We start from the raw sequence: 6,691 nt of genomic DNA, 5'->3' as shown, positions 1-6,691 counted from the left end.
CATAAATTTCAAACAAAAATAATTTTAAAAATATAATTCCTAATATTAAAAGGAAAATGAAGCAAAGGAATCTAACTCTGCATCTAATAGGCAACATAATCATCACAGAGAAAAACTATTCCAAGTGACTTTATTTTATTTTTTATACTTTTTTTGAAGTACAGTTGAATATAATGTTATACTAGTTTCAGGTGTACAACATAGTGATTTGATATTTTTATGGATTATACTCCATTTAAAGTTATTATAAAATATTAGTTATGTTCCCTGTGCTGTACATTACATCATTGTATCTTATTTATTTTATACCTAGTAGTTTGCACCTCTTACAAAGGGACTTTAAAATTTGACTTAATATACCCTAAGGACACAAACACACACACACACACACACACATACACACACACACACACACACATACACACTACAAAAAAAGTTAAAAACCATTGTCAAGAATGATATTGTTATTGATAATGTTGTTACTGTTACTCTGAAACTGTGCAGTGTTTGCAGGATAAAACAAATGAGTGATTATGTTGGGGTCTTCTGGGAACCAGGATTTGCAGAGTAGAAAAAGGAAATAAATATGTAAGATCTAAGAGGTGAATTAAAAACATATATTCCTAAATTTGAATTGGAAGTATGAATTCATGATGCATTTAATCTTTTAAAAAGTTTAATGTCTCCCAGCTCTGTCCACTCAAAAGGCCTTGAAACAATTACTAGCCCAGGTTCAGTGCCCAGATGGTTGTCTCCAAATATTATTTTCCTCTGAAAGGAACCAATGCTCCTTGGAGAATTGGCTGATAACAAATCTGGGACAGGAAGGTACCAGATGATTTTGGAACATTTTGTCATACCAGAACATCAGGACGTTACTAGGGTTGTGTCAGAAGGATTTAAGGGCCAATCTGAAGTCTCCCGTTGGTAAAAGATGAGACCAGTGAGTATCAACATGAATAATACAATGGATTAAATAAAACACATCAAACATATTTAATTGATGAGTTCATAAAGATATTTGAACAAAACTAAGGAACTGACTCATTAGTTTGAAAATTAAGAAATAAAATGAAGAAAAGGAATCAGACATTTACCTGTATTTCCTATATGAAGTTTACTTCTAGGTAACCACCCAAGTAGCTAATGGAGGGAACTTTCACTTCATGAGGGATTCTAGCTAGTAAATGAAGAAGAAGTGATAAAATATACACCTAATGAGTTAATGGATTTAGGCAATGATTTTAAGTGGCAACTTACAGTACCAAAGAGAGGCAACCACATATTGTGTCCCTCTAGATGGAACAACATAATAGTACCAATGAAGGAGACTTCCAAAATTGAAGGAAAAAAAACCTGAATTTGATCAAATCATGAATTTAGAGGAACGTTAAACAACATCATTGAGCTGTGGGAACATCTATGAAAAAACCTCTTTTCTCAACAAACACAGTTGTGGGGAAAAAAATAGAAAGAGATAGAGAGGAACCTATAGATTAAAAGAGATTTAAGCACTGTATCAACCAATTTCAATGTGTACATCTGATGTGAATCTTGACTCATACAAACTTTCATGAAGTAAAAGCACTTTTATAAGACAGCTGGGAAATATGAAACCTGACTGGATACTTAATATTAAGGAATTGTTAATTTTTTACATATGATAATGGTATTGTGGTTGTCTTTTTTCTAAGTTCTTATTTAGAGATATAAATAGAAATATTTACAAATTAAATTGTATACTATTGGATTTGTTTCAAAATAATGTCAATGTGTGGAGGTATTGATAAAACAAGATTCGTCATATGTTGATAACTTCTAAAGCTGGATGACTGATAGATACATGGGAGTTCTTTATACAATTCAATCCATTTTGTACATATTCAGTTTTTCCATAATAAAAATTATTAAATGGTTAAGTTAAATATAAGATGTTTTATTGCTATTGTACATTTTCCATTATAGCTTCCACTGGTAATTACTGGTATGTAAAAAATGATTTTTGTAAATTTATCTAGGGTCTGCAAACCTGGTAGAATACTCTTATTAGTTCTAACAGTTTCTTGGTTGACTCTGACAGGTTTTTTTTAGTAAATGATCACATTTGAAAAAAATGAGTTTTATCTATTCCCTTAACATGTAAACCTCTCATTTTTCTTTCTTTAAGTCATTTGCCTGGAACTTCATAGTGTTAAACAGTCCCAATGTTAGTAGGGAACTTTATCTTGTTCTTGATTTTAAAGTTTCCCCATTAAGTATATAGCATTCATTGTATAAGTTTTTACTGAGTTAAGGAAGTTCCCATTTATTCCAAGATTGTGAAGATTTTGTAATCATAAATAGATGCTAAACATTATCAAATATTTTTCTGCACAATTAAAATATTATATTTTTCTCCTATTTTATATTAGTGTCATGAATTACATTTACAGAGTTTTTCTGATGTCAAACTATCCTTACATTCCTTGGCAAAACAAAGGTGATCATGATTTATCAGTTTTAATGGACTGTTGCATTCAGTTAGCTACTATTTGTTTGAGGACTTCTGCAGCTATGCATAAGTGAAATGAGCCTATAATTTTCTTTCCTTTCTGCCTTATCTGATTTTGGAATCAGGATTACGATAGCCTTATCAAATTTGGTGGACAGGTTTTGTTCTTTTTCTCTTTTCTGAAACAACTTGAATACGATTAAAATTAACTCTTCTTTGGAAATTTGCTTGGATTCACCCATAAAGCCCTCTGGGGTTGGAATTTTTGAAATGAAAGTCTGCGGTTAGTTACCATTTTGACTTCTAAATCTTTTCTTGAACCAATTTTGGCATTTTATAGTTTCCTTAGGAATTTATCCACTTCATGTAAGATATGAAATTTATTAACATATTGTTACTCATAATACCCTCATATTTTAATCTCTGGTTTACATTTCTATAGTTATTTCCCATTTTACATTCTGTGTATTGCTTATTTGCATCACTTTTTTTATTCCTTGATCAGTCTTGCTAATCAAAACTTTAAAGTGTTAACCTTTTCAAAGAACAAGACCTTAGTTTTACTTATTTACTATATTTTTTGTTCTCTATCTGATTTCTGCCTTCATAGGTTTTATTTCCTTTCTTTTTTTTTTTTTTAATTAATTTATTTATTTTTGGCTGCGTTGGGTCTTCGTTGCTGCATGCGGGCTTTCTCTAGTTGCGGCGAGCGGGGGCTACTCTTCATTGCGGTGTGTGGGCTTCTCATTGCGGTGGCTTCTCTGTTGCAGAGCACGGGCTCTAGATGCGCAGGCTTCAGCAGCGGTGGCACGTGGGCTCAGTAGCTGTGGCTTGCAGGCTCTAGAGCGCAGGCTTAGTAGTTGTGGCTCACGGGCTTAGTTGCTCCGCGGCATGTGGGATCTTCCCAGACCAGGGCTCGAACCCGTGTCCCCTGCATTGGCAGGAGAATTCTTACCCACTGCGCCACCAGGGAAGCCCTTCCTTCCTTTTTTTTTAGTGTTTATCAATCTCTCTTAAACTTTTTGAGTTGGTAGCGGAGCTTATTTCATTTTTTTCGTGATTTCCTTACGTGGATTTAGTAATACGTTATCTATTTCCATACATGGGAATTTTTAAAATCTAGCTTTGTTAACTTTTAATTTTAGTGGGAAATATAGCCTGAATAATATAGATCACCCTCTGTTTGTTGATTATATATTTCTGTTGATGCCTGATAGTTCATGATTATTAACTGTTCATGTCTTGGATATGTCTGCTTATTTTTTCCTGCTTGACCCAGCTGTTTCTAAGATTAAAATCTTCAACAAGAGTTGTCAGTGTATTCTGGGAATTCCCTGGTGGTCCAGTGGTTAGGGCTCCTGGGTTTGATCCCTGGTTGGGGAACTAAGATCCCACATGCTGTGTGGTGCAGCCAAAAAAAAAAAAACTTGTCAGTGTATTCATTTCCTCCTGCAGTTCCATCTGTTGTTGCTTGATATATTGTGATACTGAATTAATAGTTTTATGATGTTAGTGTGCAGTGTCCTTCTTTGTTCGTTGTATTTTTGCCTTACATTTTATTTTGATAGATACTAAGATTGATGATCTATTCTGGTCATTATGTGTCAGATGGCATATGTTGTCCACTTTGTTGTCTCTCTCTTAGTTATCAGGTGTCTATTTCTTTTAACCTGCATACTTATGTTACCCCAGGAGTATGAGCTGCTTTGTCTGGTACCGTGCAGGAGGAAAGGACCAAAGACTGGCTCTAGTCTTTGTCAGTCTCCACAAGTTCAAAGACAGATCAGAGGGGAGCCAATAAACCCCAAAGCACCACACAAGTCACTGTTGATTGTTCTGGTTGACTCACCAGCAACTCTTCTGGTCCAGGTTTACCTTTAAAGCCCTTAGGAAGCAACAGCACTGGGAGAAGTCCACCTCCCTAGATATACTCTACTATCCCTGTGATGTTGGAGGAGAAGAGAGTCAAGGAGCCCATGCATTGCCCTGTATTTGCCTGTTTTCATCAGGACTCTAGTACTAAGTTGTTGACACCAGTGACCAGGCTGTTATGACTGGTTTCTGGGGGCAAGGGAAAAGCAATGATTGTGACAAAGTAACACATGATAGAGGCAACAGTAAGCTTTCACCTGATGCCTCTCCCAGAAGCCTCTTAATGAAACTAGTATTTCTGACATATTCAGTCCCACATACTTTCAAAATAAAAGTCAATAGGTAGCTCTTTCATTAGTCCTTTATTCCCTGGGCTCTCCAAGGCATTCCATCTTTCTGTGACCCATCATCTGGGGAATTCCCTCTCATACTCAACAATTGATCTTGACTCTAATTCAAAATGTGAATTCATCTGCTTGCAATACCCCATTTATATGGTCATATCCATCTATATTCTTATTTCCCTTAACCTCATAGGAAGATTTATCCCTCTTCTTGTTTGGGGAAAAGAGGAAAGCTCAATTTAGTTTAACATATATTTATGAAATGCCTGCTATATGCCAAAATACATGGTCTATGGGATTCTTGTGGATATTACAATCTATTTTACAGTCTATCCGGATAAAGGAATTTAAACAAGAAGTTTAAATTCTGTCATGGGGGTTAGAAGAGGAGAAGCACAGCATGTAAAATGAAGAATGTAATATTCTCTCTTCTTCCCTCCTACTCCTTCTTTGCTGTATCTGAAAGAATGAGTTATGATTTATGCATTATGTTTAACTTCCAAGGAGGACATATTAGCCACTCTGACCTTGCTCACAGGGTATGAAGATTTCAAAGTTTACATTTTGAGCACTGGAGAATATGGACCTTTTAATCTTTCAATCTCTTCTTTCCCCAAGGCTACAGTGAAAAGATTTCTGAGGCTGCTCCCAATTCTTAGCATAATTTTCCTTCACAAAACTATTTTGTCCTCCTCTTAATGTAGCTTAGCCTGGTTTGTGAGGCCTGAGATCTCTTGGAATTGGCATGGACACAAACATTATCTTGATACCTCCTCTCCATGGCTTGAAATACTTGGCTCTTTCGGCTACTCTGACGTCCCACTTCTCTCATTTTCCCCCTCCCTCACTAGCTGCTCCATTTTAGTCTCTTTTCCTGGAATGACGGAGACATTGGAACTCACTCTCTTGCATAGCTGTGAAAAGCTAAAACTTGACACTTGGTGCTGCCTTATCTGATTTCAGTGAAACACACATATACAGTTGAAAGGGAAAACTTTTCTGTTTTCTCCCTACTCACTGAATGCTTTTGACACAAAATGTGTGATTTTTTCCCCACACTAAGCAATTCTCCCATTCTTTGAAGACACCAACTTGGTGTCCTATAATTCAAGTCGTTTTTGACACTATCTACCTGGAGTTACTGTCAGGTTCCACAAGTTAAAGGGCTCAGTACCTCAAGACTGCCTCTCATGTCACAAGCCAATCAAAAGTCCAAGTTGTCCCTGTACTATAGATCATTACAATTTTGAAGTAGGCAACTATTAAACTGGTGAATCAATAACTATTAAAGTGAAGCAAAAACGTAGAGACTTCCAAAGTGATTTAAATGTAGAATCCTAGATTTTTAAAATGAGCTTTCCCCAAATCTTTTATGTCTTTCCCATGTCTAAAAAATACAAATGAAAAGATAGTCCCAAGACAAAAAAAAAAAAGGATATAAGTTAGAAACAGCCAGATAGAAGAGATGCACAGGACAAGGTATGTGGGAAGGCACGTGAAGCTTCCATTCCCTCTCTAGCACCTCCACATGTTTACCAACCAGGAAGTTCTCCAAACCCCTTTGATTAGGATTGTTATGGAGGCTTTATTACATAGGCATAATTGGTCATTAATGATTAGGTCCATTTCCAGCCCCTCTCCCCTTCCAGAAGGGCTGGAGATTGAAAAAAAAAAAAAAGATTCCCTTCCCCAAGGTTTTGGCTCCTGCAGGATCTCACTGGGGCCACTGCACTGCCACAGTGGTGTTCTTTGGGTGCACAAAAGAACAAACAAAGGGGAATTTCTACATTCTCTGAGTGTTAGGAGTCCCCACCTGTTCTTTGAGCCTGAACTAAAGGGCTTCTCCCAGTGCTCTTTTTTACTGTATCTTGGTGCCCAATGCCAGGAGATACCAGAGGAAGAAAATGGTAAACTCATCATCAATTCAGTGTTAGTTTAAATTCTGGTCTTCTTTCCCAAACCACCTGCTATTATTTATTTCTCA

This window comes from Balaenoptera musculus, chromosome 3 (genome assembly GCF_009873245.2).
Source record: "Balaenoptera musculus isolate JJ_BM4_2016_0621 chromosome 3, mBalMus1.pri.v3, whole genome shotgun sequence".
Taxonomy (NCBI): Eukaryota; Metazoa; Chordata; class Mammalia; order Artiodactyla; family Balaenopteridae; genus Balaenoptera; species Balaenoptera musculus.
The sequence above is the reverse complement of the archived record's forward strand: the minus strand, read 5'-3'. Positions refer to the sequence as shown.